The sequence below is a fragment of the Vombatus ursinus genome, unplaced genomic scaffold (genome assembly GCF_900497805.2).
Source record: "Vombatus ursinus unplaced genomic scaffold, bare-nosed wombat genome assembly UNPS02005286.1, whole genome shotgun sequence".
Classification (NCBI taxonomy): domain Eukaryota; kingdom Metazoa; phylum Chordata; class Mammalia; order Diprotodontia; family Vombatidae; genus Vombatus; species Vombatus ursinus.
The window spans coordinates 6252306-6264645 of NW_020945064.1; positions in this window are offsets into that span (position 1 = coordinate 6252306).

Genomic DNA, 12340 nt, shown 5'->3' on the forward strand with positions numbered 1-12340 from the left:
ACACACACACACACACACACACACACACACACACACACACACACACACACACGCATCAATGTCATGACTGTTTTTCTTCACTCAGGTTGTGTTCTCTCAGCTCTGTCACCCAATGATCCCTGTCATCCCCCACCCCCATCTCCTGCCTTTTCTCCCTCAGTTTCTCCCTCCGCCGCATTCTCCTGCCTCTCCTCATAGAGAACACGGGCCATGTCATGGAGGGCTGGGGGAGGCCAAAGGAACAGAGAAGGGAACTATCAGGAAATGATGCTCCCTGGGAGGGCAATCACAAATGGCAGACTTACAGGCAGGGGCCCATCACTAGCCTTTCCAAAGCCAATAGCTCTGCTGTCCTCCCAGAGCAGCTAAGAATAGTCGCCCAAACACGTCGAAGTCTATTTCTTATTCTTGCTGTTTCCATGGCATTTTCAGGAAGCCAGACTATGTTCAGGAATCATTCACTCATTCAACAGGTATTTTCAGCACCCTTAATGCTACACTAGAGTGGTCGTTTTGGGGCAGAGGAGTTAGGAACCCCAGAGAAACTAGGAGGAAACTCCAGGAACTCCTGTGTGACCTAGAGGCTGCAGGGACACCAGTTTGGGTGGTGGCAACACACACTGTGAGGGTTTTTTTTTTTTTCCTTTTTAAAGCAAGATGAGTTAGCTTCCTCCCCTTCCCCGGCCAGCACCTAGAGCTCCTTCTCTCTAGACTATAAGATCTGCCGTGATGCCTAGACAGAAACAAATGAGAGCCTTTCTTTGCTTTCCATGTGTGTAAGGATGATATGAGGCAGGAGGGTCCCAGGAGTCCTACAGGAAAGGGGCGGGGTGGGAAAGGGAGGGAGGCTGGAGGATGAAAATATGTGACTATCACTGAGTACAAATAACAGCATGAGAGAATTTCTTTAGCTCTAGTTGAAATCTGGGATACTCTTGAGATGGAGGGCCAAGAATTAATAAGGCAGAACTTTCCCAGCATGCACCACCATATCAAAGATGCAGGCCCTTTGGTGGGAGTAAGGGACTTTGATAGAAGGCTGGGGGGAAGTCACAGAGACTTGGGTGGGGCACTGAGGAGAGGATGATGTGGAGGAGGGGGAGGGAGGGAGAGATTGTTCTAAAGCCTTAGCTGGGCCAGACTTAGGGTGGAGTCCAGGGTTGAAATAACATGGTGCCAAGATTTGGGGAGTGGAGGGAAGAAGACGGTGTCAGAGTGAGTAGAGTAATGGGTAGAGGAGACAGCTGAGTTGCAAAAGAATGGGGAGAAACCTAGGGGTCCGAGATCAAGTTCAAGTGCTCCTAAGGCCCTCACTAAGTTACTGGGGGCAGATACCATCCTTAGAAAGAGAGTCCTGAAGGCCCCCCTTGCACAATGGTCCCCTCTGGCCATGCGGGGGAGGCCAAGCTGCTGCTGCTAAGGCTGCCACTGCAGTCCTTAGGCTCCTGCTCCGAGCTCAGGGAACCAGAGTTAACGCTAAGAGGAAGTTGTTGGAAAGTCAGACCGGAATGGTCGATAGGGAAGGCAGAGCAGGGCTTGGTCACAGATGGTTCCTGTTGGGGGAAGAGCAAGGGTGCAGCTGCCCGTTTCTGCTTTCCCCCTCGCTCCCCTCACTGCATTATCACTGAGCCACAGCTGGCTACCTTCCCCTCTGGCCGGGGGAGACCTCTCCCTCCACAGCTTCCCCTCACCACCCGCCCCAGCTGTCACATGGGCACCCTGCATCCACCCACCCCTTCCCCAAGACATCGAGCCACTGAGTGGGGCAGGCTGAACAGCAAGGAGTACTGGGAGGTGGGAGGGACTCCTATCAGTCCTCGAGTTTTTCATCCCATGGGACTCCCCTATTGGGAATGTCCTGCTCAGTTCTCTGAGACCAAAGGACCCAAAAGAGTCTAAGGAGAGGAGAAGAGCAGGGACTCAGCTTCTGGAACAAGACCTCTGGTTCCAGACTAGGGTCACTGCTTTTTGCCTTGCAAGATCCCTGAGAGTTCAAGGTCAGGATTGCAGCCTTCATTCTGCCTAGAGAGGCTCTCCTAGACCTTTCTCAACTCCACCCCATATCTCTGTCTCTACCTCCCTCTGTCTCTATCTGTCTGTCTGTCTGTCTGCCTCTCTCTCTCTCTCTCTTTCACACACACACACACACACACACACACACACACACACACACACACTGGATCCTCATGTCCCGAGCATCTTCCATGCTGGAGAGCTGCATTCCTCCTCGATCCAGAGGTCCTAGGAAAAGTGGCCCAGGTAAGCACATTAAAGCTTCTAGAAAGTGGGAGGGAACTCTGGGGGAGAGGTGAGGGGTAGGGGAAGAGACCAGCAGGAGAGCAGGGCAGGCCAGGTGGGAGGAATACTCCCCACCCACAAGCCACCATCCCCAAGGCTCTCAGCTTTGTTGACATCCCTAGAACTCACCCCAAATATCAACAACAGTGTCATTGGAATGGAATGGTCCCTAACAGCTGGGGCAGGTGTTCACTGGCAAGGTTGCCAGCAGGTGCCAGGCATGTATCCTCCCTTGCATTGGCTGAGAGGCAGATGCTAAGGCCAGAGAAGGGATGGGGCCACTACGAGGCATGAACCTGAAGAAAAAGATGAGCTCATGCTCTGTAAGATGGCTATACATGTAAGTGGATTCTCAGGTGCGTTGGGTTGGATCCCTGAAGCTGGATAAACAAGAACCAAATAACCAGGTCCTCCTTCCTAAGAAGCAATGACAAATGAGAGAAGGACTAAGGAGGGGAGAAAATGGAAGGCAGGACAGGGATCATGTGGGACTGGGACTAAGAGAAGTCCTCTCTGCTCTAGGCTCTGTGACTAAGGGCAGGTTGAAACCATGCAACACGGAAGAGATTCCTGCTTAGGCATGGTACTTCTCACTGTTGCCAGTGTGTCTGTTTCCAGTCTTAGAGTCTGTGGAAGGCTGATGTGGGGGGGAGATAGCCTCTTACGGTTCTAAAGTCTCTGTCTCTAAGGTTCCCTATGGCTCTAAGTCCTACGAACCTATAATCACATAACAGACTCCTCCTGGGCACTCCAAGAAGGGGGTGGCCCCAGATGGCTGCCCATGCTCACTTACCTGTCTTTCCCAGTAGTCGCCACCTTCCCTAAATCCAGCTTGACTCATTTATTCATTCATTCATCCATCCATCTATCCATTCAGTCACTCATCATTTATTAGAATCTACCATGCACACTCCCCTCCTCCACTTCCATCCCTCCCCACCCCATCTTGTTAACAAAAGTCCCTGGGACCTGTGCAGGTTGGAGGGAGATAAGGACTTTAGCCAGTGGCCCAAGGCTAAAGCCCTTACTGAAATAGAAGCAGGTCCCTGAGCAATTGGGGTAGGTAGATGAGAGCCCCCTCAGTGTCTTTTACCTCTCCCAGCAGCCAGGTGACTGAGCTGCAGGAATTGGCTTCTTGGCAAGGTATCCTGCCTTGAATTTAAAGCAGGAGACTTCTTGCCCCATTTTACAGGTGAGGAAATGGAAGCAGACAGAGGTTAAGTGACCTGCCCAGGGTCACATAGCTAACAAGTGTCAGAGGCTGAATTTGAACTGAGGTCTTTCTGACTCCAGGACCAGTCTAGTTCTATTTGCCAAGAGGATGGCCAAGTGAAGGCAACAAGCTCAGGCCAGGGTCCCTATCTCTTCCAAAGATCCAGGCACTTGGTAGCCCGGCCATATCAGAGTCACTTTCATAAGATCGTAGATTTTTAGAGTGCAAAAGATTTCAGAGAACATTTTCTCTAACCCTCTCATTTTAGAGATAAGGAAACAAGCTCAGGCAGGAGGAGTGATTTACTGGAGGTCATACCAGTATACACTACTGGGATTTGAAGCCCTGCTTTTTAAATCCAAATTCTGGGCTCCTTCTGCCACTTCAGCTGAACAGTACAGTGTCCTGAGCAATTCCAATGCAAAACAGGAGAATCCTGAAGGACATGGATGTGTGAGACCCAGTGTCCCTAACCCTGTTCTTGGGAGAAGAGGATGTGGGCAGTGTTGGAACTAGATCATCACATTTTAGCCAGGCTGGGTAGGAAGGTTTGCAGCTGGGAGGCATCAAGCCTGATTCCATCCAACATCTGAAACACTGTCTGAGATAAGTCAGTGACTGAGCAGGTCATAGCTTAGGGCTATGTAAGGGAATGCACCACTAAGGGCCAATGCATCCCCATTATATTGACTTGTGCTCATAAGGAAAGTTCACCCATATGGAGAATGGTCAAAGTTGGAACCAGTCAATGGTAATGATGTCAATGATAGGTACAGAAGTTGGCAGCATTTGAACTGTGGTATGCCAAGGTTCTAGCCCCTTGGAGCATGAGGCTGGACCACATTCTGGCCTTTGCCCTAACACCGGGAGAAGAAGAAATTGAACATACACTAACTACCCGATTTCACAAGTATATGGGCAAGGGATCAGAAGAGAGCACTATGGCGACTTATGTCACATGGTAGGAAGTAAAATGGAGCAATGACAACTGGTACAGTCACCAACAAATGGGTCTGTCCATGTGCTATCTCTGCCTGGCATGCCATAAGTTGCTGACCCCTGCCATACACGGGTGGATCTCAAGGCTGATTCTTTCAATAGCAGAACAGTGAGGTGTTTTTATATGGAGTGTTTCTATTCACCTATATATTCACTATTCACCCCTTCACTATATAAAGTGAGGCTTTTTAGAAACACCATAATCTGGGAACAACTGTCCATTCCGTATGGCCATGGAGACAGGGACAATAAGCAAAGCCAAAAACTCTAGATTCGATTCAACTTACACATTTTTAAGCACCTCTTCTGTATAAGGTACTTTCCTAAGCACTGAAGATATAAAGACAAAAGGAAAAATAGTCCTTGACCTCAAGGAGCTAATATTGGAAGAGAAGGGTACAATAAGTATAAAGAGGCAAATGTAAGATAATTTGAAGACAGGGAAAGAGCTCAGACCAAGAGGTGGGAAGAAGGATGGGAAAGGCTTCCCATAGAAGTTGAGCCTTGATAAGGATTCCAAGAGACAGAGGTGAGGAGAAAGGTCATGCCAGGCACAAGGTCTAGCCTATGCACCAAGTTCAGGTAACAGCAAGCAATCCCTTTTAGGAGCGGAGTAATGGGAAATCATCCTAGAAAAGTAGGTTGGAGACAGAGTATAAAAAGCTGTAAAGGACAATCCGATGAATTTGAATTTTAGCCTCAAGACAATTAGGAGTTACTGAAGATTCTTGGTAGGAAGTTTCTGTCTCTGTCCTCATCCCAACATAGAGCTGATAGTCAGTCACTAAGTTGAGTTTCTGATAATAGGTGCTAGCAAATTCCTCAGCCAGTATCATGATATGGAGGAAGGAGTTCTGGATCTGGAGCCAGGAAAGACTTGAATTTAAATCCTGCCTCTGACACCAGTTTGGGTGACCATAGGCAAGTCACTTAACCTCTCTGGGCCTCAGTTTCCTCTTCTGTAAAATGAGAGTAGTGATATCCATAGTATTGACCTCATAAGGCCATTGTGAGGATTGAATTATTAAATGTTTATAAAGAGTTTCAAAAATCTTAACGTTCAATATAAATGTCAGTTGACCAAACCTCTATCATGTACAACTGTGCTAGATGCCGGGGAAGCAAAAGGATTCAGTCCCTGCCTTCAAGAAGCTTAGAGTCTAATGGGTGGGGGATGGGGGCAGGGAAGATTTCCATATACATACATAAGCATGGCACAAGGTAGAATCATAGATTTAGAGCTGACAGAAACCTTAGAAGTCATCTAGCCCAACCCCCTTCATCTTGCAGATGAAGAAACTGATGTCTCTACAAGTCAGGAGACTCACTCAGCTAGGAAGAGTCAGAACCAAGATTTCCACACTGGCAAAAGAAAGGTTCAGAAGAAATACTATGAGGAACCTAGGACGGGAAGGATCCCCACCGACCCCAGCTGGGGTTAAGGATCTTGGCTAAGTGATTTTACTCCAGTAAATCAGAGATTCTGGGGTCTCTGAATGTGTGTGTGTATACACACATATATGCACATACAGACACATATATAGTATGTATCTATATTTACTTATGTATATATACATGTGATATACATGCACATGTATATATACATAAGGAAAGATAGATATACATATGTATTTTACATATACGTATATACATATGGTTCTGCTCTTAACACGTATTTAGAAAATACAAATTTGTTCCAACATGACTGATATGCTAAGGAATAATTCAAGTATAATGTGCATTTTGCATTTGTTTACACATAATTTCATGGTGAAGGAAGACTGTACTGCAGTGAGGTCTGGGCATGCATGGGGTGAGGTTGTGGAGTGACTGTTGGTGATGTGCCATCAGAATGTGCTGGCCACAAGGCCTGTAGAAAAAGGAGATGTCTGGCTTCAACTGAAGGAAAAGCATTGTAGTGGTCATCTCGCTTGACCCAGGATGGCATGAGAGCTATCAGGAGGTGGGGAGAGGGTGATAACCCTGAAGGGTAGAGATATGGTGTCCTGGCTAGGCCAGTAGATGACCTGGCCCTTTTGAACCTCATCACTCCCAAGCCATCTGCCTAGGGTAAAGCCCCAAAGGAGATGGCTTTCGTTTGCTGCCTCTGTGGGCTAGTACCATGCAGGTAGTGGTCCCTGAGGTGCCTCATGGAGGAGACAATACCACCAGTCTCTGATTCCTAGTCATAGGGCATCTATGGCCCTCATGGAGCAGGGCCCAGTGTTGCTGATGACCTGGATCCCAAGGCAGGGGTTCCTCAGGTCATAACCATGGTGGCTTCAAGTGGGTTTCCACTGCCCACTTCCAATTTCAGGTTGTTGTCAACATAAAGTACCATGTTTATTGGATATCTTCTGGATGTACTTTTTTTTTATTTTAAATTTTATTTATTTATTTATTTATTTGGTGAGGCAATTGGGGTTATGTGACTTGCCCAGAGTCACACAGCTAGTAAATAAGTGTTATGTGTCTGAAGCTGGATTTGAACTCAGGTCCTCCTGACTCCAAGGCCGGTGCTCTATATTGGATATCTTCTGGTACAACACCCCCCTTCCCCCACCCCTGACAACTTTCCCAACTGTGGAAGCAAGCCAAGCAGCGACCCAAGGCCAAGGATAATTAATTGTTGTATTTATATGTATAGATTCCTTTCTTTTTTCTTTAATTTGTCACTGATGAAGTGTTTGAATGTTGTGACCCTAACTCCGTTTTCCTCATAAGCCCTTTGGTTTTTATTGTATTTTGCACAGTTAGTGATTTTTAGGAACACATATGTTGTTATAGCAGAATTGGCTGCACATCTATCTGTGTGTGTGTGTGTGTGTGTGTGTGTGTGTGTGTGTGTGTGTGGGTGGGTGGGTGTGGGTGTGGGTGTGTACATAAGGCAGCTAGATGGCACAGTGATAAAACACTGGGCTTGGAGTCAGGAAGACCTGAGTTCAAATCTGGCTTCTGACACTTGCTAGTTGTGTAATCCTGGGCAAGTCACTTAACTCTGTTGGCCTCAGTTTCCTCATCTGTAAAATGAGCTGGAGAAGAAAATGGAAAACCACTGCCAAGAAAACTCCTAAAGGGGTCTCACAGAGTCAGACACGATCCAAATGACTCAACGACATACATATATACACTAACATGTGCAAATGTATACATGTATGTGTGCATATATATACACACACATATATATAACTATATTTCACTATGATTAGTTTACTTCGTAATCCTACGTATGCATTTTAAAACATGATTCTGAGAAGGGGGCCCTAGGTTTCCCCAGAAGGGGTCCAGGACACACAAAAAGGTTAAGAACCCTGGGATTAGAAAAACCCGCCATTTGAAGAGGAAGTAGCTCCCCATAGTGAAATGAGCAGCACCATCTTGGAGAGTAAGGCCAGCTCCACCCTCTCATGGCAGACTACATCAGAGGAAGCGCCCCAGGAGGCAGAAAACCTGGATTCAATAATAAAGTCATAATCAGAGCTCGCATTTCTATAGGGCTTGAGGGTTTACAAAATGCTTTCCACCCAACTACCCTGTGAGCTTGGGAGTCTAATTATTATTATCCCCATTTTACAGATGATAAAACTATAGTTCAGAGCAGTTTAGTGTCTTCCCAAGTGAGTCATCCAGGGTTAGAACCAAGTTCTATCTTTCTGGCTCCAAGAACAAGTCTCTTTCTCCTCTACATTAATGCTTTTCAGTCATCAGAAGAATGGGGATCTTGGGAGATTTTCCCAGTGACCCACTGGGTACTGAGAGAATTCCCCTGTACTAATGCCAGTAGAAAACTCCTCTGCAATGTAGAGTCTCAGAGTCACCTGAAGCATTGAGAGGTTGAGTCATTGGCCAGAATCACCCAACCCATCAGTGTCCCTGACAGGACTTAGTGTCCTTGAAGCCAGCCCTCATCCACTCCACCATACAATGCTGCCTGTCTTTCTCATCTGTACAATGGGGGTGATATCTTTTATACTTATTGCTGTGAGACTCAAATGCTATTGTACACATAGGTAAACCCCTTATTGTATATATAGATAAAGCCTTTTACAAACTTATCAGCGCCAGCTACCATTGTTATGACAGAAGTACCCAGCCTACTCTGACTCCCAGGGGCAATTGAGGAAAGGAGCAGGAGCTTTGTGGGGATGTCTGAGCAAAAAAGTGGGCTCTGCTAGGGGGGGATAGTTCCTACAAAGCAGGCTAGGCCACTGTTCAGAATAGCCGTCTTCATATCAATCAACAGGCAATCAGTGAGCATTTATTAAACACCTACTGTGTGCCAGGAGCTACAAAGACAAAAATTAAAGACCTTGCCCCCTCAAGAAGTTTCAGTCCATCTATGGGTGTGGACTAATGAGGTAACTGCACAGAGTTTCCAGGGGCTCAGGCTACTGAGCCCCCTCAGCTGCGAGACACCCATGTTTACTCCATAGGGAAGATGCCTTATTGTCCCCTAAGGAGAGTGAGTCCAAATGTGGGCACACAGGAAGACAGTCTGACCAAGGTATGGTTTCATGAATCTCTGAAAACAAAGCCAAAAATGCAGGGCCGCCCCCACTATGAAAAGCATCTGCCGTCCAATTTCCTGCCTTTAGCTTTCTGTGGGGAAACTGGGGTTTCCATTGAGATGGAGCAGAGAAGCTTGTGGTTGAAGTGTGAAAAGAGTGGGAGGGAGGCAGCAAAGCCGACTTTTCATATTTCTCCACCTACTCAATTTCACATGTGCCTCGTCTGTCTTGCTCTGCCTCTCCTGGTTCTCCCTTCCAGGATTATTATTATTAGTGTTGTTATCATTATCATTCCCCTCTTGGTTTGTGATACTTGCCTAACCCAGTTATGAAACTCTCAGAGTCATAGGGCAAGCCTGTCCTCAGGTTCCATTCTTAGAACCAGGCTGGTTAGATTAATGGATTGGACCATTCAAGGACAACAATGGCTCATGGGTGTGGCCCAAGAGTTGAGGAGGAGCTGGGGTCAATCAGGTCCTACAGTGTGTGGCCATGCACATTCTAACTTTTGGAATAGGGGTTGTCATATTCAATAGGGAACTTTTGTGGGTTCTTGACCAAGGGAGTTTCATGCATGATGAACGTGTTGGTTTACAACATAAATTAGGAAAAAGGAAAGGAAGTAGGCTGGGAGGTCAATTAGGGAAGAGGTAAAGGGGTGGGGGAGGGGAGTTAGGAAGACATGGTGCAAGGACTGAACAAGGTCATGTAAGGTGGCTTTGGGCAATGGCATTGATCCAGGTACAAGATAACATAGGTCCAATCTAGATGGGTGGAAGCAGGAATAAAAGAGAGAAGACAAATCCAAAAGAGAAATCAACAATCCGCAGAGACTGATTAGATATGGGGAAGAAGGAAAGTAAGGAGATAAACACTCCTCTGACATTGTGAGCCTAGGAACTGGGACATCCATTTACCTACTAGAAAGAGGTAATATGATTGGAGGGGCCCACAGATGGTCACCTCCAAAGATCTCCCTGAAGGTACCACTGACATTCCACATTTGGAATTTTTGGTTGGCACTCTATTTTAAAATGCAAATACCTCTGGGAGGGGCAACATTTTATCAGAGACTCATAAGGTCTTAGGGTAGAAGGACCTTAAAAATCACCTGAGGTCACCTCCTACTCCCCACAAATTACCTTAGCAATCAGCCCCAGAGGTAGTCTAGCAGTCTCTTGATCAGGAATTCTTAAGCTTTTTTGTGTCCTAGCCCCATTTGACCATCTGGTGAAGTCTATAAACTCAGAATCATGTTTTTAAATGCATAAAGTAAAACACATAGAATTACAAAAGGGACTTATCATAATAAGAGATAGTTATCAAAATCGTTTTTAAAAACAAACTCAGGCTATGAACCACTGCTGTGGATGAACAGCTCCAATGATGGTGAGTTCAGCATCTCACAAAGCATCCTATTCCATAGTAGGCCGTTAGAAAGCTCCCCTTCCTCATTGCTGTTGTTATTGAGTTGTGTCTGACTCTTCATGACCTCATTTGGGGTTTTCTTGGCAAAGATACTGGAGGGGTTTGCCATTGCCTTCTCCAGCTCATTTTACAGATGAGGAAACTGAGGCCAACAGGGTTAAGTGACTTGCCCAGGGTCACACAGCTAGTAAGTGTCCGAGCCTAAATTTGAACTCAGGAAGATGAGTCTTCTTAACTTCAAGCCTGGCATTCCATCCACTGTGCCACCAAGCTCACCCCTCATCATTAAATGATGCCAAAATCTGTATCCTTGTAACTGGTCAAGTCCTTCTTCTGCATTGGTCTTAGTTCTCCTCTTCAGAGCCCCAGACTAAGTGGCTTCCTCTTCCACATGACAGCTCTGCACATATTTAGAGAGAGCTGTCATTTTATCCAGAAGGAACTGAGGCCTAGAGAGGCATGTGACTTCCCCAAGGTCCCACAACTGGAGAGCTAGGGATGAGACCCAGGTCTCCAGGTCAACAGTTGAGTTTTTTCTCACCATGCCATGCATACTTAGGGGTTGGGAAAATTCTCTAGAATTTCAGTTTGGAGCTTAAATTTTGCTACCCAGCCATCTGGTGGCATCCAAAGTGAAATGTAAAGGATGGAAGAGTCAAGTGTGAATGTAAATGTAAAAAAAACAACCAAACCCTGTTTTATTTGCTAGAGGTGCCCAAAGGAAGAGACAAGGTGGTAGAGGAGAGCTTGTAGAAGACCTAGGGTCAAATCCTGCCTCCCACACTCACTCACTACCTGTGGGACCAGGGAAAATCACTTAACCTCTTTAAGACTCAATCTCATTATCTATAAAAGGAGGATAATGATACCTGTAGGTCGTGAAGCTCAAAAGAGATAATGTATGTAAAACCCTTTGCAAACCTCTCAGTGTCAGGCATCCTTATTATGGAGAGCCAGTGTGACCCGGCGTCAGGAGGCACAGGGATCGGCTTTGTGATTTCATTAGCATAGGGAACTCGCCAGTGAGGAAACTCCCCACCACCACCGACGCAGGTCGGCACCTTCCTTCTCTTTGGGACATCACTGACTTAACCTGGGTCACGTGGCTTGTATGTGTCAGACCTTGGTTTTCTCAGCTTCGGGGCCAGCTCTATGTCTACTTAACTACACTTCATCTCTGGGAGTCAGGAGGCTTGGGTTCCGATGCCAGCGCCGACCCTTTACTAGCCGGATGACCTAGGGGCAAGCCGCCACATCTCTCTGAGCCTCAGTGTCCTCATCTCCAAAATGGGGCAGATGATATGTGAGGGTTGTTGTAGAAGGTTGTAGAAATGGGGAGTTGTTATTCAAATATGTTTCTGTGACAAAGTGACTGTAAACCATGCTGGATTGACTTTTGTTCATTCATATTGATTTTGCTCCCCCCTCCCCCTTGGGGATGAGAGGTGGTAGAACTGCAGAAGAGCTAATTAAATTCCCATCATTAAATAGCCGTATGCAGCTAGTTCCACCCCAGCAAGGAAGCCATGCTGGCAAATGGCCTACTTAGAGAGACTTGAGCGGGGGAGGGGAGGAAAGGGGTGGCAACCTAGACCCCCCTGGGAGGGGCTGAGTGTGCAGTGGGGGGAGGAGAGCAATGCTGCAGCCCAACAAGGCTGTGAGGGGGGTACCCTCGCTGGTAGTGGGAACCTTTAGAAAAGATGTTAAAATAACAATAAAAACTACCATTTAAATAGCTTTCTAAGGTTTACGAAGTGCTTTACAGAAATTATGTCAGCTGATCCTCAAAGAGCCCGGTGAGGTAGTGACCTCTCTAGGCTTACTGCACCTCTTCACCAACTCTATGGTCCAGCCAACAGACCTCTCTTTGGTTCCCCACGCAGGCCATTCCATC